The sequence below is a fragment of the Planococcus citri genome, chromosome 1 (assembly GCF_950023065.1).
Source record: "Planococcus citri chromosome 1, ihPlaCitr1.1, whole genome shotgun sequence".
NCBI lineage: Eukaryota > Metazoa > Arthropoda > Insecta > Hemiptera > Pseudococcidae > Planococcus > Planococcus citri.
In genome coordinates, this window is record NC_088677.1 from 80623916 (window position 1) to 80649852 (window position 25937).

The 25937-nt window shown below is 30.4% G+C and overlaps 1 protein-coding gene across 1 annotated transcript in view; it reads right to left on the reverse strand.

The window, feature by feature from the left end:
• dsb (debris buster) overlaps positions 1–25717 on the reverse strand; it is a 93727-nt gene extending 68010 nt beyond the window's left edge. The window contains exon 1 of the mRNA XM_065352251.1: positions 25110–25717. The gene's annotated coding sequence lies outside the window, so the exon portion shown is untranslated. The remainder of the gene's footprint in view (positions 1–25109) is intronic.
• Between the last annotated feature and the right edge of the window lie 220 nt (positions 25718–25937).

Consider the following 25937-nt stretch of genomic DNA (forward strand, 5'->3'; position numbering starts at 1 on the left):
TTGAAACAATTTTTTGTGTAATGTAAATGCTCCTTTTCCAATCACATTTGATTTTTTTTGTAATGTCAGCTCGTCAAAATGGGTGGAAAACTGGAAATGATGTTTGTTTTCTACCCTCTCAAGTCACAAAAGTGCTTAAGAAACAAAAATATTTTTTTGGATTGTAAATGCGAAATTTCAATTCATCATTTTTTTTGTAACGTCAACGCGTCAAAAAGGTCAAAATTAGCGTAAACTAATCATCGCCTTTTTTTAATTGAAAAAATTGAAAAAAAAAACTGACAAATTGATACTTTTTTGTTTTTTAAGTTTCATTTTTTTGGAATGCAAATGTGCCAGTCATAATTGTAGCGTTTTTTTGCAATGTGAACGCGTCAAAATAGGTGGAAACCAGTTATTTATCATTCTAAACATTCATGAGTCACTAAAATCCTCAAAATCGAAAATATTTTTTTGGATTGTAAATGCGCCATTTCCAAATTCCAATTCATCAGTTTTTCTATGTAACGTCAACGCGTCAAAAACATCTAAATAAGAATAAGGGGTAAGGGCAAACTATTCATCGCATTTTTAAAAATTTGAAAAAAAATGCTGACAACTTGTTTTTTTTGGAACGTAAATGTGCCATGCCATTCATAACTGTAGCATTTTTTTGCAATGTGAACACGTCAAAATTGGTGGAAATCAGTTATTTATCATTCTAAACATTCATGAGTCGCAAAAACGCTCAAAATCAAAAATATTTTTTTGGATTGTAAATGCGCCATTTCCAAATTCCAATTCTTCAGTTTTTTATGTAGCGTCAACGCGTCAAAAACATCTAAATAAGGGCAAATTGTTCATTGCATTTTTTTGAAATTTGAAAAAAATGCTGACAAATTGATTTTTTTTGGAATGCAAATGAGCCATTCATAATTTTTTTCATATGTTTAATGCATTTACTGTTGAAAAGAAAACATCTAAAGCGTAGTATTGATTTTGTAAATCAATTCAAATATTTTTTCAAACGTCTTAGAACGTCTTCAAGTCCAATTCATAACTGTAGCCGATTTTTTTTTGTAACGTCAACGCGTCAAAATGGGTGGAAATCTGATATTATTCACCAATCATGACTCACGAGTTGCAAAACTGCTCAAAATCGAAAATATTTTTTTTGGAATGTAAATGTGCCATATATTCCACCTACACCCGTATTTTACTGCAATTTCAACGTGTCAAAATATGAGCGTAAATTTATTATTCACCACACATTTTTTTAAAAAGTGCTTTGAAATTGAAACAATTTTTTTGGAATGCAAATGCGCCTTTTCCAATCGTAGGAGGTTTTTTTGTAATGTCAACGAGTCAAATGAGCACAAAGTTTAAAATCAGTAGGGAATTAAAATTTGAAAAATTTAAGGCTAAACTTTCAAAATGAAAGCTCAATTTTCACGATAAATGCAAAAAAAAAGTTGAAAGCCTCCATTTAAAAATTTGAAAATATCACAAATTGAAAGCTTTTATTATGTTCTTACCTTCTCTCGAACGAACAAATCTTTGACATGAAATCTCAGCATCTCTAAAAAGTACAAGGTGTGCCAATTTTGATAAAAATTCTAAAAAATCCAAGTTGACCCCCTCCCCTCAGTTTTTGACTCGCTCAAACCATCAAAAAATTTAAAAAACCACCTGTAACGCGTCGTTTGTGAAGATTTCAATACCACTGAATTCAAATATCTACTTATTTATTGGATCCGACCCTTCAGAGGCCCTTCAGCTTCACCAAATTTTGAATAAAGTTGAAAAATAATACACATGTGGTGACATATTGATTCCCTCTATTCGAGTTTGCTGGGTTCAAACATTGGTTCATTCATCAGATCCGACTCCCTCAACATAAATGGTCAAAATACCAAAAAATTGAAAATCACATGTGATATATCGTTTGCTTGGGTTTCGAGGGCGCTGAATTCGAATATTCACTTATTTTTCGGATCCAACCTCTCAATACCTCTCCACAGCTCAAGAAATTTTAAGAAAACTGCCAAAAATTCATGAAAATATGGTGTGTGGTGTGACATATCGATTCTCATAATGTGAGGTCGCTGAATTCGGATATTTGCTAATTTTTTCGATCCCACTCCTTGAGACTTTCTCCCCCCCCCCCAAAAAAAAATACCCCTTATCATAATGGTCAAAATATGAAAAAAATTGAAAAATCACGTGGTGACGTATCATTTGTTAGGTTTTCGGAAGCACTGAGCTCGAATATCCACTTATTTGTTGGATCCGACCCCTCGGTGCCCCTTTAGCCCCCCCCCCATTTTGAAAAAACCTAAAAAATCTGAAGCATTTGGTGTGACGTATCGATTCTCTCAATTCGATATCGCCGAGTTCGAATATTGGATAATTTTTTTCATTCGACTTCTGTGTCCCCTTATCCTCTACTAGTGACCCTGAATATGATGAAAGTAAACTAAAAATTTTTGAAAAAAAGTAATGATCCGTCATTTCTCAGATGTTTAAAGGCGAGTGAGTTCTGATACCTGTATATTTTTTAAATGGCACTTCTCTGAACTTCTCCAACCCTTCCCCAAATTTCGGAAATTTGATAAAACCGTTCCCATAACGCGAGATTGCTGAGTCCTTAGAATCCTAGGCAGTGAATTCTAATCATATTCATATCGAAAGAAGAAAAATTCCAAATTTCGTAACATTTTCGAACCTTGACCGTATAGATTTTCAATAGACAGTCCAACATTTCAGTCGTATGCAATTAGCTCAAGTTCCATGTTTTCATTTCCTATATGCACGTCTCGTGATAATAAAAGTACACAAATGTTGTGATAGGAAATTTCACGCATCACTTGCTGACTCGCTGCACCGATGCATTCGTATTTTCGTTCTGTTGAACCGAAAAGTATATTCATCTTGGACTTGTGAGGCCAAATTTCAAGAATCCAGGAAATATTCTTAAACGATACGATATTTATAAAAAAAAAAAAAAAAAAAAAAAAAACATCTCAAACAGCTTGTCAATTCGAGGAATCGTTTTCCTTCCAAAACATTATAAACTGAAAATTACCTAATCATTTCCGTTTGAAAAATTCGCTCAGGAGATAATCTTTTAAGTGGCTAAATGTAAATGAACTCGTATACATATATACCTACACCTAATGATTGAAATAGAAAAAATAATCTAACTCGCTCGTTTAGATAATTTGATACACGTATAAACAAATAACTTTAACCCTGAGAACCGCGAGAAGAGATAACCGTTAACCCTATATAGAAGTATCTAGGAAGACGATTCATCTTATTATTACATTATATAGGTAAGCGAAAAGGGATAAAATTAGATAAATGTAGGTATATAGACCTACCTATGTAATTGATGGATTATCATTGCACATTTATACGAGTATTGTGTATGAAAAAATATTATAAATATACGTGCTTATCACTCTCGCATAATTAGATAACGCCGGCCGCCAATATTACTCGTATTTTTTTCCGGTTTACTTTTGCCGTACTCTAATAATTAGTTTAAAAAGAGAGATAGAGAAAAAAATTCTTAAAACCGAGTCGATTACGTAAGTTTAATCGTAAAACTAACCTAGAAAATAATTCAAGGCTTGTTTTCGAAACAAATCGTCATTTTTTAGACACACGTTTACGAGTAAATTTGTGCATTCGCAGTCACACGTCTGTCTCCTGAAATTTTCATGCGGAAGCACGAACCAAGGTACATCGACTTGAATTTTTTTTTCTCATCTGAAATCTGTCACTTGTCACGTTCTCTTAAAGATATTAATACCGCTCCAGTCGTCGGCCAATTATCACATTTTTATCGCGGTCTCTGGTAGCTCTTCTCCTCTATTTATATTCCCATTCTTTGGCCCATTAATAATGTCCTGTGCTACTGTCACCGCGATACTTGTGTATCAAAGTGTACACTGATTCGAGGTACCTACCTATTAAACATGCTTAATGTATCTATGTATGTATTTGAAGCTGATGGTGTGTTACCCTCGTGAAAATATCTTCGTGTTTATAAACCGGTTCATCGATGGTCATTTGAAATATTTTGCTTTGGAATTAGATTTTTTGTTAATACGTCACTGCGCAGATGATGCGTCTTCGCTCGAATATTTTTCCACTCGGATTATTACGCGAATTAATTATATCATAGATACGAGTACGAGTTAAATTCGTTTCTAGGCGTTACGTTTTAGTAGGTATTTTTTTTTTTTGCAGACGTAATTATCTGCGTAACACGATGTATTTGTAGTATGTAGTACATGCCAATGCATGTAATATAATTACGAATAAGTACACGTAATATGCCTCTTATCGCGGTTCGAAGTGTTTTTTGGTGCTTTTGATGTGTTTTTTTTGCAAGCTTAATTATTGATTTTGAAACGTATATTTTTACCTACATACATATGAATGGTTTGAACTTTTTTTCTTTTAGAGAAGGAAATGAAACTGGGGATTAAGTAAAGAAATAGGAAGCATTGAATTATTAAATGAAAACGAAAGGGTATTACGAGCCTCGGGTTATTTTAAACATCACCATTACCTGCTGGATTATTCATTAAATTATCGTAAATCGGATTAACAAGATGAAATCGGTTATCAGTGGTTTGAGTGTAAATTGACGATGATTTCTCGGACATTTTGCCATATTTTGAAGCTCAATAAAAATTGATTTGCCAAAATGTTCGAGAAAATTGTAAATTGTGCAGAGTTGAGTCAACTATTTTTGATGTTGAATCGAGCATATTGATCAAATATAGGACGAAAGAATGAGCTAAGATGAGTTTTGATTTCGATTCATTTGTTTTCTTCAAAATTTCATAAAGTCTGGAATAAAAATATTGTGAAGAGAGCTCTAAAGAAATTTGGAGAATAATCTGAGCTTTACAGGGCTTTTTTTTTTTAGCTAATTCAATTTTTCGGCGTTGATGGTGAAGAAGTGGGGGGAGGGGGGAGTCAAATTACCGGATAATGGTACCTATAATATCACGTTATTGTTTTGAGTAAATTTCAGCTGATGCAATTAGCCCACGTTCGAATGAGGTAATTTCAAATAAAATTGACTAAATAATGGACTTGGAAGAAAATAATAAATTCTTATACGAATTGAAATTTTTTCAAAAAATTCCACTCGTATTCTTTCTCGAACCTAAATAAAAACTCTGGCGTCAGAAATATTACCAACAAATTTCAAAATTACCAGTAATTTGTGAAAAAGAACACTATTTATATGAATTGAAATTTTAACTACAAATTCTTCTCGTTTTTCTTTCATTTCTCGAACCTATTTAAAAAATATGGTACAGCAAAAATTCATTGAAAGGTTCTCCAAAAATACTAAAATTACCAGTGTTTTGTCTAAAATTACCTAGGTACAAGTATCTAGAAATCTAGAAATAAACTTCAACTTTTCAAAAATTATCAAAAATTGCCAGAACCTTGCTAAAAATTACTATCAATTCTCTGTAAGATTGTTGAAAATTACCTACTGATGATTCAGTTTACCGAAAAGTTTCAGAAATTGATGCAAGATTTCCGAAAATTTACCAAAAATTATCGATTTCTGCAATAAATTGATGGAATTTCTTCAAAAATCACCAAAATGTTACCGAAAATTATCAGCTTTTTATCAAAATATTTTCAGACATTATTAAATGAAAAATTTACAAGAATTTACCAAAAATTACCAGTAATTTACCAAAACATATAAGAAATTTACCAAAATTACTAAAAATCCACCAAAACTACCAGAAATTTACCAAAATTACCAGAAAATTATCAGCAATTTACCAAAATTACCAGAAATTTGTCAAAAATTACCAAAATGTTACTAAAAAAGAATTTTATCAAAAATTTTTGAAATTCTAAGTAACAAACTTTGCAAAAATTTTTCAAAAATTGACCAAAATTTTACTAAATATTTTCAAACATTACAAAATGCAGATTTCTAAAAATTTACCAAAAATTGAACAAAAAGTAGGTACCAGAAATTTACCAAAAATTACCAAACATTAACCAAAATTACCAGAAATCCACCAAAATTACCAGAAATTTACCAAAAATTACCAGCAATTTACCAAAGTTACTAGAAATTTACCAATATTACCAGAAATTTACCAAAAATTACCAGAAATTTACCAAATATTACGAAAATTGTCTCCCATAATTTAATAAAAATTTACCAAAATTATCAGCAATTTACCAAAATGACCAGAAATTTACCAAAAATTACCAGAAATTTACCAAAAATTACCAGTAATTTACCAAAACATATAAGAAATTTACCAAAATTACTAAAAATCCACCAAAACTACCAGAAATTTACCAAAATTACCAGAAAGTTATTAAAAATTACCAGAAATTTGTCAAAAATTACCAAAATGTTACTAAAAAAGAATTTTATCAAAAATTTTCGAAATTCTAAGTAACAAACTTTGCAAAAATTTTTCAAAAATTGACCAAAATTTTACTAAATGTTTTCAAACATTACTAAATGCAAGATTTCTAAAAATTTACCAAAAATTGAACAAAATGTACCAGAAATTTACCAAAAATTACCAATAGTTTACCAAAAATTACCAAAATTACCAAAAATCCACCAAAATTACCAGAAATTTACCAAAAATTACCAGCAATTTACCAAAGTTACTGGAAATTTACCAATATTACCAGAAATTTACCAAATATTACGAAAATTGTCTCCCATAAGTTACTAAAAATTTACCAAAATTACCAGAAATTTACCAAAAATTACCAGTAATTTACCAAAACATATAAAAAATTTACCAAAATTACTAAAAGTCCACCAAAACTACCAGAAATTTACCAAAATTACCAGAAAGTTATCAAAAATTACCAGAAATTTGTCAAAAATTACCAAAATGTTACTAAAAACATATTTTATCAAAAATTTTCGAAATTCTAAGTAACAAACTTTGCAAAAATTTTTCAAAAATTGACCAAAATTTTGCTAAATATTTTCAAACATTACTAAATGCAAGATTTCTAAAAATTTACCAAAAATTGAACAAAAAGTACCAGAAATTTACCAAAAATTACCAAAAATTTACCAAAATTACCAGAAATCCACCAAAATCACCAGAAATTTACCGAAAATTACCAGAAATTTACCAAATATTACGAAAATTGTCTCCCATAATTTACTAAAAATTTACCAAAATTACCAAAACTACCAAAAGTTTACCAAAATTACCAGAAATTTACCAAATTCACCAAAAATTTACCAAAACTACCAAAAGTTTACCAATATTACCAGAAATTTGTCAAAAATTGCCGGAATGTTACCAAAACAGAATTTTATTAAAAATTTTCAAAATTTTAACAAACGTTGCAAAATATTTTCAAAAATTGACCAAAATTTTACTCAATATTTTCAGACATTAGATACTAAATGCAAGGATTTTAAACATTTACCAAAAATTACCAGCAATTTGCCAAAAATTATCAGAAATTCACCGAGAATTTACCAAAATTACAAGAAATTTACCAAAAATTACCAGCAATTTACCAAAAATTACCAGTAATTTACCAAAAATTACCAGTAATTTACCGTAATTTACCAAAAATTACCAAAATTGTCTCCCATAATTTACCAAAAATTTACCAAAATTACCAAAACTACCAAAAGTTTACCAAAATTACCAGAAATTGGTCAAAAATTGCCAAAATATTATCAAAACAGAATTCTATTAAAAATTTTCAAAATTTTGACAAAAATTGCAAAATATTTTCAAAAATTGACCAACCAACATTTTACCAAATATTTTCAGACATTACTAAATGCAAGATTTTTAAACATTTACCAAAAATTACCAGCAAAAAATTATCAGAAATTTACAAAAATTACCAAAAATTTACCAAAATTACCAGAAATTTACCAAAAATTACCAAAGTTACCAGAAATTCACCAATATTTCCAGAAATTTACTGAAAGTTACCAGTAATTTACCAAAAATTACTAGAAATTTACCAAAAATTACCAAAATTGTCTCCGCAAGATTACCAGATTTCTCTCCAAAATTTCCAGAAATTTACCAAAAAATACCAAAATTTCTTCAAAAATCACCAAAATGTTCCAATTTTATTGAAAACTACCAGAATTTTATCAAAATTTTATCAAACGTTTCCAAACTTTTTACAAAAATTCGTCAGAATTTGAACAAAAATTTCCTATGAATTTTTTCAAATATTTTCCGACATTCCTTAATGCAAGATTTCCACTTCACCTGAAATAAGAAAAAAAAATTTCAAAAATTACCAGAAATTACCAGGATTTTCTCCAAAAATACCAGAATTTCCTCAAAGCCAACAAAATCTTACCAAAACATAATTTTATCAAAAATCATTAAAAGTTCGCCCAAATTTACGAAAATTTTACAAAAGTTTACCAGAAGTTCAACTAAAGTTATCAGAATTTTTTCAAATCTTTTCAGACATTACTCGACTTGAGTATGAAAAATTGATTTTTTCAGGTTTGTTTGATCAAATTTTTATAGTATCTAAAAGTTGAGTACATTTTTCGCTCTCAATGTAAATTCTAAATCATCAAGTATCAACCATGTTGACATACTAATTCCATTTCTAAAAACTATACGTACGAGATTCAATTAATTGGTACTTTTCCGATCATCATCCTTGCCAATTGCCTGCTTCAGCAAAATGCAGAAAATCTCCCAATATCACATTAACCTTGATGAAGCATCAAGTATACTCGTACATCTTATCACCATAAAAAAAAAATACAGACATCGAGGAACCAATTGGTAAAAATTTTCTGCTGATTCACGGCAATCTATTAGCATTCTCTCGTGTGGCATTATTTATCGCTAAATAACAATTATAATAACTAGCTACCAACTTGAACTCCAGTAGCAAAATTAATTATTTACCTGCTACTTTTAATTTATATCTACCTATGTAAATATACTCAACAGGTACCTGTGCGATTGACAGCTTGTACATTGTACAATGTTGTATGAGAATGCATTTTGTTAAGGTTTTTTTCCCTAGGTGTACTCCAGCCCTAGAGGTGTATTTGTTTGTACGTACTTCAAGAAAGTTTTTACTGCGAAAGGTACCTACGATCGAATACCTATGTAATGCGATGTTTTTTTTTCATCCATCTTTGCATTTCCTTGTATTTTTTCTCGTTTTTACGGAACACGTTTAGTAAATTATAAGGTTGATAAAGTTTTTTCCAATTAAAGGCTGTAATTATTCGTATAGGTATTTTTAAACTTCGGACATTGCTGTCTGATGGAAATTTTTCGCGGATCAAAATAAAGTCGGAACTGGATAATGGATATGGAAACATGATGAATAAATTATTGTTATTTGTCGAAGTTTCGCAAATTTTCTAGAAAATGTCGAAAGAAGAGACCATATCGTCGAGGAGGTGATAATGCTTATGAATTTTGTTCGTCTTGTTTGATATTGCTACTGGTGTGCTAAATACCTCAATTCGGCAGTTAAAATAAATTCATGGGTTCGGAGTTTCGCTTCGATTCGCAGATAAACGATTAGGTACTTTTGTCGCTGTACTAACCGTGTTTCTTTAGAGCTCTATCTACGTTAAATTACATGCTCGTGTTAGTCTGGCAATAATTCTCGAATTTTACCTTATCGTAAATTTTTTTCATATTTTTTTTAGGTAGGTAGGTATCCATCTTTATGCATTAAGTATAGCTGAATACTTCGTACTATAATAATCGGATGAAAAAAAATACTAAATACAAAAAAAAGACACAAACCTAATAATAATAATAAAAATTTGAACGAAAAATTACATTTTCAAGGCTATAATACGGCGGCTAGTAATTAATAATTAGATAGGTAGGTACCTTAGGTAGTAGGTACTAAGTCTGTATCGGGTATATTGAAATTGAACAAGGTGCAATTTACGAACACCAAGCTGCCTATTTGGTTAAAATGGTGCTCGATTAACCATACAGTTATGTATTAAAAGTGTCATCTCGAGTAGTCGAAAAAATATCGTAACTGCCAATTTGATTATTTTAAAACTGATACGTGGTTACATAATATTCATTTTGTTAAATCGCTAGGTAAATTTTCAAGTACGCACGATAAAAAATTCCATTCTCGAAATTAATACATTAGTGGATTTTTTCAAGTGACGTGTTTGCATGTTTTTCTTACTAGATTGATGTGCGGAGGAAATCGACCAAGTGGAAGAAAGCTGACTTCCTTTTATATTATTTTTGTTAATTATAAGTATACGATTAGAATAGGTGGTCAATTATGGAGAGTTGTAAGCGATATTGTTGGTAAATTATGGTAAAATTCGGGTAATCATTGATGAAATTCTGTTAACTTTTGGTAGGTATAACTTTGGTAGCTTTTGATAAAATTTCGGTGATTTTTGGTGAATTTGCGAAAATCTTGCATTATACAGTTTTACCTATTTACGTCCTTTTTCACCGAAAATCACTAAACATTGGTTGGGGATCGTCGAACCGGTTTCAAAATTATCTGAAAATCGTTTCTGTGTGAAATATAGAATGAAGAAGGGGTCAATTTTCTATACTTACTACCTATTTTTATTTATGATCATTTTTTCAAGAATCCTGAATCATGAAAATTTTTTTTAGAATCACTGAACCGGTTTCAAAAATGATCTTTTGAAAACAACTTTTACTTGTGAACCAAAAAAATGTGCCATGATCCATTTTCAATTCCCCTGAATCATTTTTTCCAAACTAACAGAAATTGATTGAGAATCACTGAACCAGTTTCAAAAATTTTATTTCAGGTATCTTTTCAAGTGTGGTATATGAAAATTGCAAAATTTAAAAAAAAACCTATTTTCCATGTTTTACACTGATTTGGGGTATTTTTTCTACATAGAATTATCAAGAATTGGTTGGGAATCACTGAACCGGTTTTGAAAAATTATTATCGTTTGGAAATAGTTTCTCTGTGAAACACAAAAAAGTTTTAGAATGGAAAACGTTCAATTTTCTATGCTCAACAATTTCTATTCCAACAAATATTTCAGAATTAATGAACATTTTTTGGGAATCACTGAACCGGTTTTTAAAATTATTCCCTCAAAATAGTTTTCATTTAGGCTGAAAAAAAAAATGATGCGTAAAAAACTATAGAATTTATATGCTCTGAACCAATTTTTCAAAATTAACAAAAATTGATTTGGAATCACTGAACCGGTTTCAAAAATAGTCTTTTGAGAGCAATTTTTTTTTGAGAACTAAAGAAATGTGACATGATCGATTTTCTATCCTCTAAAACATTTTCCCAGAATGATCAGAAATTGCTCGAACAAATTTTTCAGAATTATTGAACATTTTTTGGGAATCACTGAACCGGTTTTTGAAATTATTCCCTCAAAACAGTTTTCATTTAGGCAGAAAAAAATGCAGCGTGAAAAACCATAGCGTTTATATGCTCTGAACCAATTTTTTGAAATTAACAAAAATTGATTGGGAATCACTGAACCGGTTTCAAAAATAGTCTTTTGAGATCATTTTTTTTAAAGAACCAATACAATGTAACATGATCAATTTTCTATCCTCTGAAACATTTTTCCAGAATTTTCAGAAATTGCTCGAACAAATTTTTCATAATAATTACTTAAAGTTGTTTAGGAATCACTGAACCGGTTTTCAAAACCATTTCCTTGAAATTGTTTTCATTTAAGACAAAAAAATGCAGTGTGAAGAACGATAAATTCTCTATGCTCTAAACCAATTTTACAAAATAGACAAAAATTGGTTGGGAATCACTGAACCGGTTTCAAAAATAGTCCTCTGAGATCAATTTTTTTTAGAACCGAAAAAATGTGACATGATCAATTTTTTATCCTCTGAATCATTTTCCCAGAATTATCAGAAATTGCTCAAACAAACTTTTCAGAATTATAAAGTTGTTTGGGAATCACTGAACTGGTTTTCAAAACCATTTCCTTAAAATAGTTTTCATTTAAGGCAGAAAAAAATGCAGCGTGAAGAACGATACATTCTCTATGTTCTAAACCAATTTTTCAAAATTAACAAAAATTGGTTGGGAATCACTGAACCGGTTTCAAAAATAGTCTTCTGAGATCAATTTTTTTTTAGAACCAAAAAAATGTGACATGATCGATTTTTCTATCCTCTGAATAATTTTCCCAGAATTATCAGGAATTGCTCGAACAAATTTTTCAGAATTATTGAACATTTTTTGGGAATCACTGAACCGGTTTCCAAAATTATTTTCTCAAAATACTTAGTTTTCATTCAAAGCAGAGAAAAATGCAGCGTGAAAACGATAAATTTTCTAAATCTCTATGCTCTAAACCAATTTTTCTAAATTATCAATAATTGTTTGGGAATCACTGAACCAGTTTCAAAAATTTTATTTCAGCAACCTTTTCACGTAAGGTGCAGGAAAATGCAAAATAATGTAAAAATTAATTCTTCATGCTTCTCACTAACTAATTTGGGGCATTTTTTCAATCATTGTCAAAAATTGGTTGGGGTTCATTGAACCGGTTTTGAAAAATTATCGTCTGGAAATGGTTTCTATGTGAAACAAAAAGAAAAATGGTATGTATAATGGGAAATGGATCAATTTTCTGCGCTCAACAATTTTGATCTACTTGGACAAGTTTTTCAGAATTATTAGAAATTGTTTGGGAATCACTGAACCGGTTTCTAAAATCATTTTCGTAAAATAGCTTTCATTTGGGGCATAAAAAATGCAGCATGAAAAACGATGAATTCTCCATGGCCTGAAGAACCAATTTTTCAAAATTAACAATAGGCCGAATTGGTTGAGAATCACTGAACCGGTTTCCAAGAAATGGGGATTTTGAAACTTCTTCGAGCAAAGTTCAATAAAATTTTCATTTTCAATATCTTTGTTTTAAACAATTTTTTGTACTTTTGTTCGCTCGAGCAGTCATCAGATGTTGATTAAAAGTTTCCGAACCGGTTTCTAAAACCGGTTTCGCGGTCTTAGAGCGAGATACGATGAACGTTGCAGGTTAAAAAATTATTCAATTTTCAATTCTATACAAATTTTTACCTACTCGAAATATTTTTTTCGTGTTTTATTTTTTGTGGTATTATCAAGAATTGGTTGAGAATCACTGAACCGGTTTCAAACCAAATTGTGTTTTTATGGAACTTCTTGCTGAATGAAGAACTTTCCATTTTCAATGCTCTACAATTTTTTAAACCAATTTTCTCAAAGTTTCACTTTCAAAAACCAGTTAAAAATTACTGAACTGGTTTCAAAATGAAAATCTGAGAACCACTGAACCGGTTGCAAAAAACTTCTGTGAGGAAATCGCTCCAAAATGATTCTTAATATTGGGGATTCTTTTTAAAACCACCTGTGCAAATTTTTATCGCCAAATTTTCGACGATTTTGACGCAGAACCACTCACATGAACCCTTACCCCTCCCCTAAAATATCCCATACCGTAATTTTTACCTCATTTCTCTCGAAATTTACGACCCTTTGAACTTCTCATGAGGACAATTCAATCATCTTAAGGTGCTAAAAATGCATCCCTGTTCTTTCCCTCTTATCCCTAAACACTACCCACACTATTTCTCCATACTTAATGGCGTAAAGATGTTCAATATACGTAAGAAGAATTAAGAAAAATGTAAAGAACGAAAAAAGCAGATGTAATCAAATATGGAGCTACACAACAACTAAGTGTACCTAGACCTACGCAAAGATTACGTATACACCTCATACCTATCTAAATAACTACAACTAAGTATACTCCGACGACGACGACGGGCAATTACTACAGTATAGACTTTTTGTGTTGGCAAGTGCGATTGCATGTGACCATTTATATTGTCACGCATGTGCGCGTGTGTATATCGCAACGCAACAATTAATTTTTGCGCGAGCGAAGCACGTGCTTACGTCTCTCTCTCTGTGCCCTATAATGCAACACTGTTTCGCGCTTTAAATTGTAAATTATGCTGACCGGCGAGACAGCTTGTCCGAAATGCTCGCTTTTGCTCTTTTTACCGCCGCCAGCCACCACCGCCTCACACACACAATAATAATTCATTCAATTCCGCGTAAAATTTTGTCAATTTTGTCGATTCTCGGGTACATATTCACTTCAGCCGACTCGTTATAATAATTGTGATATCCGAAGCTGGAATGCTGGGTGGAATGAACCGTTAAACCGGTTAATTAGTTTGTGTATTTTTTTTTTTTCGTAATTTATATTATTTGTAAAGATAATATGTATTTCTCTGTATGTGGTATCAAGTTTATGAAAAAATAAACAAGAAAAAGAAGAGATTATTAGTTCATGTAGTCGATCTGGATCAGTGATGAAGAAAGGTCCAGATTTAAGGAGAGCGGTACCTATTTGATTGGTTGATGACTTGAATTAGATTTGGATTTAATTTTGTGAATATTTTTGGCGTGAATGTCGTTCATTGTGGGAAAATTTTGAGAAAATGGAAATATAGATATTCAATTTGATGCCAGAAAATTTTCTTTGGGCATATTTGAGAGGAAGAAACTCTTGAAAAAAATTGAAACCCAAAAGACTGTAATATTCTGGCTAGATTTCAGTTTTTCAACTTCTGTAATTCATCCGTTAATTTTTCATCACGTCACTGCTCGGTTCAACTCGAATTCATCCCCTAACTCAATTACAACTCTAAATCAAAATACTAACTCAGGCTTTCAAAATTCATTAAGCGTTGTAAATTTAAAATCAAACACTTACCCACAGAAACAGTAAAATTTTATAGCTGTGGGCTCTTTGATTCCCACAGCCACCCCTGATTCACACGATAATTCAATTCCCATAAAAGTCAAATTTTGAAACTGTTATGGCTCTGGGCTCACGTTTTTGCCCTCATGCTCCCAACCATTTTCAATATGATAAAACCAAAAATTTGAATACGTTAATATTTTCTCATACCAAAAAGTTGACACTTATAACAATTTGTACAAGAGCTAATGAGCTCTAAATACTTTTTAAACCCCTTTAAAATTAACCACAAGTGCATCAAAACATTGACATGACATTTACGACTTTTTTATCACTTACTAAGTAATTATTCAGAATCGTAACCCTTTTTCATTTGTCGCGCACACGCACCCTCCAAATTGAAGATGACATAACAAAAAGGGGTATATATGACACATATGTCCTTTTTGAGACAAATCCATATTGTTATTCTTCAGACCTTCCTCTATCATATGAGAGCACCCCCACTTCACAAAGTTGAAAAACCAGTGAGATATCACCATTTTAAAACTGTGAAGTTGATTAAAAATTTACTTTTTCAGAGATAATGGGTTATTCATGGTTGATTTTGTGTTGTTAACCATTATTTACCTGGTTTAAATCCAAAAATTTGTTCAAAAACATTTTTAAATCAAAAAAAAAATTCCAATTTTTCGCTTCAAAAAGGACATATAATTCGAAATGTTTGAGCGCTTACCGCTAACACACAGTTTCCTCCAGACTGATGGTGCATAGCATTTCACATAGTTAGATAGTGGGAAAATAAGATAAAATTGTCACCATGTTCAAATATGCACATTTCTAAACTTCACAAGCACTCAAACTTTCAAACAGTTTTTTCTAAAAATACAACTTTCACACATATGTGACGTGACGGGACAAAATCGACCTTCGGACCTAAAAAATTATTTTTCACTTTTTGACGGATTTTTGGTACTCGGACATTCAAAAATCATTTAAAACCACCCAGAAGTCCCTATGATTTGCATAGCTCCATATACATGGTAATCCAGTCAGAAGTGTGCTCATTTTTTTGAGTTTTTTGATTGTTTTTTGATTTTTTCATTATTTCAACTTTTAAATCGACCTGGAGGCGAAACAAAGCGTTCTACGAGAAAAATACGTCGAGCAAAGTTGTAGAGAATTAAATTTCCAAAAACCTACAAGAGGTTTATTTTTCTCCTAAATGCATAGTTTTTCCGTTTTTCTCAAAAAACAAAAACCTCATGATGATTACCATAAAATTTCTGTTTTTTGAGAAAAACGGAAAAACTATGCATTTAGGAGAAAAATAAACCTCTTAAAGGTTTTTGGAAATTTAATTCTCTACAACTTTGCTCGATGTATTTTTCTCGTAGAACGCTTTGTTTCGCCTCCAGATCGATTTCAAAATTGAAATAATGAAAAAATAAAATAAAAAATTGAAAAAATGAGCGCAATCATGACTGAGCCCCCTGTATCAATGTAAATAACCATTTTACCCAATGATATTCACACAAAACAGGCAAGAAACGTTATCCAAGACTATGTTTAGCTCAGTTTAGCCGGAGAACCTGATTAGAACGCAGGCGCTTCCGCTAAACGAGCAGAATTGGACTGAAAACTTTAACCCCCCATAACTCAAAAACTTGTTTTCCGCTCGAAGGTCGATTTTGTCGCGTCGCGTCACATATGTCCTTTTTACTATGACGTCTTCAATTGCAATTTTACAATGTCATAAATGTCACCCGCATTTCAAAATTGCGCATCCTTGTTAATCCTTTCCCAAAATAAATTTAAATCAAACTATCTTACCAATTTGCCCAATTCAAAGCCCTCCCTCTCAAAACAAACCAAAATTTTATTAGGTATAAATAGAATTAGGGTGAGTTTTACAAATCCTCAGTTGTTTTTCGGACTTCCAAATAGATACTTTGAATTCTGTTTAACGGTTTGTTTCACGACTACTTTGCATTTTTAAAAGTTAGTATTGAATTTTGTCATTGTCGAGTTCACAGTTTTATTTATTCTGTTCACTAATTTTCAAGCATCGTTTTTAGTGTGCGTAGCACACTATTGGTTTCGCTTTGAGAAATGAAATTTCATTATACATGAATGTTCTCTTAAACTATCCAACCGTTTTTTGTACCTATTGGACACCATTTGAGAATCATTAAGGCGGAGGGAATAGATTATTTTTCATTCAATTCGGATGGGTAATTGCTGAGTAATTGCAATTTTAGTTCATTATTTTAATGCATTAAATCCTAAAAAAGGGAAAAGGGGACTTGCAAAACACCTGCCGCTCATTGTACCCTGCTATACCCCCAGTCTATTCCATCTCCGCTTTTCAAATCAGCTGTCTCATTGTACCCTGTTACACCCCTCATCTGTTAGCTGTATGTTCCAAGTGGGAGTGGTTTGGTGGGGCGTTTACCCAACAAATATATTCTTTTAATGCCCTAACCCACCATGTGAACTCGTAGTCGAATGGTTAGGGCATGTAGGTAGGAATAGGAATTGTAGGGTCCCAGGTTCGAATCCCCATCAGGTAGGTAGGTATAGGTGACGGATTTTTCGTTGGAAATATTGGATAGGTAAATGCTGTGGAGTGAGTACATGATGCTGGTGCAAAAAAACGAATTTTGAACCCTGTAGCCCCCTCATTTTGATTTATAAAAACAAAGTTATGAAATATGATGATATCATTTTGCTAAATGAATTTTCATTTCACTTATTCAAATAATTTTTACTATACCTATAGCGCCGTAAGTACAGTAAAAATTACCTTGAGATGAGTAATTTTTACTTTTTATGATACATATAAAAATTACTTTAAAATGAGTCATTTTTACACAACTTGGTTAATGTAATTTTTATTATCATGCTTTAGTAAAAATTATTAAAACAAAATGATTTTTACTAATGTTATAGAAAAATTTATTAAAATGATGATTTTTACTATAAGATTACAGTAAAAATTATTATTGTAACTGAACAGTTGAAAATTGCTGATTTTCAAAACAAATTTTATCATACTTATATTATGTATTTTTGTATGGGATCTGGTTATTGTGCTAAATATGTAGTCAACATTTTTTGTAAAAATTACCCATATTTTTTTCGTGTTATTTAGAGGCAATGCGAATTCTTAACATATTTTATATGATTTAATAATTTTAGAATCAAAGGCAAATTCTGAAAATTGGTTTGAAATTTTATAAATTTGAAGACAATGGAAATTCTAAAAAAAATATGAAAATTTGTCATTTAGAGACACTCAGAATTCCAAAAATTGATTAAAAGTTCTATAAGTTGTAGATAATGTGAACTTGAAAATGATATGAATAATTGAAGAGCTCTATTCCAAAGTGGGTTAAGTCATTTTTTCCTCCAAAAAATGCGTTTAAAGTTTTTGATACTGAAATTTGTTCTGTTACCAAAGGTCGGTGCACCTTTCCTTTCTTTGGACATAGAACAATCACTTGTAGAAAAATTTACTTTGAAAAATCCATCCCACTTTGGAATAGAGCTCTTCAATTATTGTATGTAATATATATGAAGATAATGAGAATTCTGAAAAATTAGAGGCATGTACTACTTAGCTATGTAATAGCAGTTATAGCTGTAGAAAAGGCAGCTAGCTACGCACACTTTGCAGCTAAGCTTTGCTTAGCTGTCTAGTTTTTTTGGAGATTTATTGAATTTATTTGCGAATCAATTTATTGGTCAATTATTTTTACTCTGGGAGTTAACAAACGTTTTTTTATCGCACACTTTATAATTTTTCACAAGATCATTCGAGAATTTCGATTTTTGGTTTGCGAACCCATTTACACCCTGTCAAGAAAGAACTCCAAATCATATGTAAACATCCACAAAAACATTTAATATTCATCGACACCGCAATAAAACACGACCACCTACCATTTTTGAAATTGTCACCAAAATATTCATTAAATTCAACACCAAAAACTCATTTGAAAGCGACAGTAAAATATTTATTCATCAGAAAAATAATTTTAAATGGATAAAAAAAAATCAATAAATTCATTTCTAATTAACTCATTTGAGATTAGATAACATTGAAACATTAATTTTTTTGCTAAAAAAATTGATTTGAAATCTCGAGAAAAAACATTTGCAATTCCCATAAAAATTCTATAAAATTAAAAAAATTGAAAACTACCTCAAAAGTAAAAAAAAGATCAAATACTCAAATGATATTATTTAGTTGAAATATCAAAAATCAACGCACTTGTTTTCTTAGCAAAAAACAATCTTGAAAATTTGGAAAAAAAATTACGAGAAAAAATATTTTGGGAAATTGATGCAACATTCAACTGAGGTATTTAGTCTATCTTTTTTTACGAATGCATCATGAATAAATTCACTTAAACCCTGGTTCATATTGCACTTCGTAAAGGTTATCAAGTCTATTGTAAGATGCTTGTGGTTATTATACCCACAAAAAAAAGAGGAAAAAAGCTAAAAAGAGAAAAAACATCACACGTTTAATAGTTTATTTCCGGTGAATGGTGTTTATTAGTATCCTTGATCTGATACGTATTGGTATTTAGACACGAATAAAATTATTTATGAAAAAAAAAAATGAATAACAAGTCTTCTAGACTGACTTATTTGTTGCGCATAAAATATTTTTTACAGCTTCTCCCTCCCTCTCTCTATACTTTACTAGGTACTTGGTACCTACTTTATTCAATTTTGAATCGATCATCCTCATCTCGTGTAATAAAAATAATTAATTCTCTTATGAATGAAACAAGGGATCAAAAAATCGACTTTTCGAACTAATTTTACGTGATCGAGGCTCATTCAATTTCTTCTCATTTATAATTTTAGAAACAAAACGATTAGGATGAAAAAATACACTTATCTAGATCAAGTCCAAGTCCACTAATTCGACATATTAAATACTAAAATTCCTACCTAATGTCCCAATGCAGACGTGCACTTTTGCACGCATCCATAGGGTAGTTAAACGAGTTTTTTTCTTTCAGGTGCACTACACTCATTTGCCAATTAAATATAAAGAAGTAGGCTAGGTAGTAGGTGCTTAAAACCTAAAGGCGTTCATTCTATAATTTATAATAGACCTGTGAATTACTCATACACGTACTAGGTACCTAACTACCTATCGTATTTGTAGTTTAAAATTAGAAAACATTCATTCATAAATACCTACAAAACAAAATAAAAATAAAGGAAAGAAATTTATAATTTTAAAACGCGTTTACGTATAATTACTCCAGCCAGGAGTGCGTTATCTGAATCACGTACTCAAGTTACAAATTTACTATGTGGGTATTTAGGACGAGTAATTTTCGTATAGCTTATTGAATTTAGTATAGGAACTTGATTATGCTTTTTTTTAGAAATAGTATCGTTTTGTTATTAAAATAAAATTCGATTGAATCGGTTGGTAATATTGATTATTCCGTTTGTTAACCTTTTGGGTTGGTACCTGTCGGTGTCTTGAAATAAAATGGAATAATTATTGTTGTTGGTGTAATTTTTCAATTTTTTTAATTTTTTTTTAGAATCGAACCGTTTAAAAATAATACGTAGGTGCGTAGAAATTAGAAAAGATTGTAAAAGTTGAATGAATTCGGAAAACTTGGAAGTATTTTTGTACAATTTTTTTTTCAACTTTGAAAAAAATTTCAGGATGTCATTTCTTAGAAAAGTTTTTTCAAGCAATAGGCGAAAAAAAAGATTCTGGAAAATTTTGAGACTCACTTGTTTCTTTCTGGTTTCCAAAAACAAATTTTTTGTGAATTTTAAAGGTTCAAAAAGCTTTAAAAGATGATTACTTTCTAAACGAGTTGCATTTGCGAATTTTTCTGATCAACTTTTTTATTAAGTGGCAAATGTTTTAAATTTTTTGGACGGAGAGATACAGAAAAGGGGAGAGAGATTCTTAATATTTTTAATTTCACTTCTTTAAAGCGAGAGAAAGCACAAAATGTAGTTTCATTTTCTTATGGTATGCTCCCTTTCGGTCGAAATCGTCAAAAAGTCGTGCTATTTATTTTTCGATCAAACTTTTAATTAATTATTATTTTCTTTTTCTTTCAGATTTTTTTCCCATTTTTTTTCGTATGAATTAAAAGTTTTTTCATTTCAATCAAATTTCAACATTTTTCATTTACGTCTTAATCCTTTCACTCTTTCAGAATTTTCATTAATGTTTCACTTTTTGTGTACTTAATGGTGAATAAAAAAAAAATCAGTGAAAATTTTTGCATTTGACACGTTTTGGAGCCATTTCCCTTTCCTCTCGCCACCTCCAAAAAAGTGTCGATTTTTTTTAATGTCTTGCTTTTTCTTTTCAATTCAACTTTTAAACCATCTAAGTATTTATTGTTTCTTATATTTTCTTCAAAATTTTTGATTTACAGAAAATCTGCGAATGTGAAAATAGTTACACTTGGAAAAATCATGATCACCAACCCCCCTCCCTCCACCACCCCATCTTTCGAAAAAGTGTTGAAATTTTTGTAAAAATGTCCTGCTAAAAGCTTCTTTGACACCTTTAAATCGAGTTTTTTGAATATCAACACGATTTTTGATACCTAATATTTTGATACTTGATGAAATATTTTTCCATTTGAAAGATAAAAAATAAATTATTTTCACAAAATTATACTACGAGTATGTTAACTTGAAATTTTTTTTAATTTTGTCGAATTTTTTGTTCAAATTTTGAAAAAATATTCTAGTTTTTTGTTTTCAAAACTAAACAAAAAAATCTATATTTTTTCAATTTTTTGCTCCAATTTTTAAAAAAAATTGGTAAATTGAACAACATTTCAAAATATTTACCATTTTAATGGAAAAATCGGAATGATTAAATAAATAAACTTTTATTTTGTTCAACTGAGGTTCAAACATGAAAATACATTTAAAATAAGCCATATCCTTAAATGGAATATTCTCACTTTTTTCTGCTTTAAAAAAATTATTCCAGAAAAAAATTCGGTCAATATTTTGAAAATACAATGCAAAAAAAATCAAGGAAAATTGACGAAAAATGCACTCGACGCGTCTAAAATATGACTATATTTTTATACATTTTAGCCTAAAATATGCGAATTAAAGTAGGACTCATTTTACTCAGGAAGTTATGAATCTTGAAGATGAACCTTAATAAACGTAATCATCTTAGAAGTAAAAAAATGTAAGTACAAACCTAAGCACAAAAACCTGCACTCTATGATTTACGCAACTCTTTTTTCATAACAATTAGTTCTCATTAGGTACCTACTAACGAAAAAAAAAAACATCCATCAAATTGTTTACTCGAAATACTAAAACTTTTGGCAAAATTGTTCACTTTTTTAGTCGACCTTCTAGATACGTATAATTTTAATTTTTTGTTACGTATAATAATATTTTTCTAATAAATTACGGTTTTATACTTTTCCTCCCTCCTCTTCTGATTTCCTTCTAATCCAGCAAAAAACATTTCCGCGAATATTTCTCTCCGAATTTATAAACATTATTTTAATTACGATTTACAAACGGTTTTATGTAACGAATCACTTTACATGAAATTTTGATAACAATTTTTTTCTCATTTGTATGATTTCAGAAGTCGATTTCCCCTGCAGTTCAATGGCAAAACATCAAATCAAATCAGCTCAGCTCAAGATGTCAATCAAAGTGACGGGTAAGTTTATCAAAAAAAATATATTTCTCGAAACAAAAAATTATTTGTAATTTATGTTAAGAATGGTTTGTGAGATTTTTATTCATTTTTACCTCGAGCCGATGCCTGATTCATCGATAATATCCGAAAAATAATAGAAATTAAGTAAAAAACCTTCGATTCGAAGTCTTTTCACGGAATTGAAAACCGATTATACATATTTTGTTATGCAATTTTTTTCCAAGTACTATAAGATGATAGAAGGAGAGTTAAGTATGCCTTGAAGAAATTAAGGGTATTTTACGTATATTTACTTCCTCGTGGAATAGTTTGCTTCCATTTTGAAATTTGGAAAAAAACTTTGCTATTTACTCGTATTTATTATTTTTTTTTTCATTTTTTTAGAAAACCTTCAAATTGGATGAAAATTTTACCAATTTTATAATAGACTTATATTCTCTGCCAATATTGAGATTGAAATGAGTCTAGTCAAAGTCAAAATTTAAATTTCACTCAAATTCGAGTAATCTTAACTAAACTTGTGTTTTTGAAGACTTGAAGAGGGCGAATTTTGAGCCAAATTCAAAATTTTTCCAAATAAGTATAAATAATCAAATGAATAAAGTAGGGTTTCAAAAATACCCAATTTCCAAAATCTGTTTGTCCCCCCCCCCCATTTTGCAATGAAAAGAAGCTGTGATTAGAGGAAATAATTACTCACTCTTGGTGAATCTTTTCACCTCCTCCTTTTATTTTTTAAGACTTAATCTCATGAATTTATTACTCCCAATCTAGAGGCCGAAAAAAACTAGTGTTCCATGGAAAAGGGGCCTTAGTCAATTTTTTTGTTTTTCTGATTTTTACAATTCTGAATATATTTAAAATTTGTTTAAATTTTCCATGAAAAAAAAACAAATTGGAAAATGTTTGCTTATAGAAAAAAATTTCAAGTCTATTTTGAACTTGTAAAAATCATGTAAAAAAATTGACTAAGGCCCTCTTTCCATGAAACCCTTCAAATGTGCTCTGAATAAAATTCTGTTGCATATAATGGGGAGGGGGGGGTCGTTGAAACCGATGTGATCCAATATTGGCAAATAAATTGCAAAAAAGGTTGAAAGATCTAATTCGACTTAAATTTTTTGCCAAATTAAGGCTGAAAATATAATTCAAAAATTCAAACCTTCGTTTATTTTTTTGCTATGACATTTTTCCAAAAATAAGAAAGGGAGATGAGAACACCTTCGAATAAAAATCGAACTACGTAAATCGATTTTTTGAAATTTATGAAAATTAGTAATTTTTTGCTGATCTGTTTTGCCTACTCAAAAAATTGTAATCCACCAATTCTGAGTCTGAAAAGTGCCAATTTCGAGGTCGAATTTTGGGATAACTTTTTAATGAGAATTAAAAAAAGGTTCTTTATCGAAATGGCCCATTTTCAAAATTTAATCAATTTTAGATATTTCAAAATTACCAAAAAGAAAATCAAAAAATTCAAAATTTTCAAAAAATTTTCCAAATTGAACGATTTTTGGTTTTTACGTCTCGCGTGTATCCTAATCTAGGGACTGAAAAAAAATGCTCTCCTATTGAAATTCTTTGACTTTCAATAAGAAGGGAGGAGGGGGGGGGTCGTCGTTGAAACCAATGTGATCCAAAAGTGGAAAAAATTTGTTGAAAAATCCGATTCGACTCAAATTCTTTGCAAAATTAAGGCTGAAAAAAGTTCAAAGATTCAAAATTTTGCTCATTTTTGTGCAATGGCATTTGGCCTTGATTTTCTGAAATTGCCTACTCAAAAAATTATGCCAATTTTGAGGTCGAATTTTGGGATTATTTTATTCTAAGGCGAACAAAAAAGGTTATTAATCAAAGTGGTCTATTTTCAAAATCTAATAAGTTTCAAACACTTCAAAATTATCGAAACAAAAAATCAAAAAAATTTCAAAATTGAACAATTTTTGATTTTTAGAATCAATTTTGGTGTGAATTTTGAAAACAAACGTAAAAAATTCTACTTCAAAATGACCTGCATTCGAAATTGAGGAAGCTAAAGTCAACCGAGTGATCAAAATTTTGAGACTTAGTCAAAATTTGAGCCCAAATAGCACTTTGAATTTTGAAAATGAACGATTTTGATACCGAACTTTTCTTTTTTACCTTCAAAAGTCACATTAGAATCGATATTGAAAAACTTTTTCCCAGGCAAATTGCAAAAAATCATACCCTACACTTGAAAGTTTGATTCAAACCACCAATAATCAATTTTGATCATTCCCTAATGAGAAAATTTATCAAAGAAATCGTCAACAAAAAATGCACTTTGCTCCACAACATATTTCATCGTTCTCCTCTCCTCTCCTTTCTCACTCAAAACTCATTCAACAATATTGTACCAACTTTCAATCGATTTAACAGAAGGTTTCGTTTACAATTTGATATCGTGTTGTACATAAAAATGATTAATTTTCTTTTAAAAACACTCTCCCTAGACTAGTCTCAGTTTCGATTATATAAGCTTGGTCTATTAATGCACCGTTAATGAACTTTTATCGTGATTTAATAATCTAAATAAACATCGTAACGTTTAATGGACCGAATTGTTACCGAACATTATCAATAGGCAATAAGCTAATTAAACTAGCATTTTTCTTATCTTACCGGCTGCTTAGGCTGTGGACAATGTACCATCCAGGAATAGGCAATAACGTTGCTTCGTTGAATAAATTTTTCGAATTTTTACCAACACAACACCAACGAACACTCGCATAAAATGCAAAAAAAAACCAATTGAAAAAATCGAACCGAAAAATCTAAAAAACAAAAAAAAATACGCGAAATATTTTCAATCAACACGATTTTTGTAAATTCATTCACTTTACATCATATCATTAAAAACCATATTAAAAAAAAATTCAACCAACCGAATAAAAATTTTAAAAAAATTTCAAAGTGAAATTGAAAAAAATTTACAAAATAAATTCGCGACAATTTTTTTTAAACTGAAACGACGAAATATCGAAGCGAAAATAAAGCATCGGCGACGATCGAGTGATTTTTTCGAAATATCAGCATTTAGCGAAATTTCACAAGAGCCGATATAGTCTTGTGACAGCGCATTTTATTAATGTAGAATATTAGAAGAAGTAACCGGCATCTACAGGTAAAGTGAAACTTACAAGCGTGCATTACCCCCTCTACACGTTTTTTTTTGACCACCCTTAAAGAGACACAGTATATGTACACTTATACAGCAAAATACCTACACATATACAAATGTACTATTCTCTCTATAAAGTTGTTATCAGTTTATTGCAGCGTATGTGATTTCATCTCCCTTCTCTACCTGTTGGTTGTGTGTACGATTCTCCACCTCCACCGCGAACACCTTCTCTTCATCTAGTCGCTTTTCCTTCTCTCTCTCCTTGCCTGGGCTGCCTGTATTAATATACTCTGTTGTGTATTATCAATCTTGCACGTATATTACTA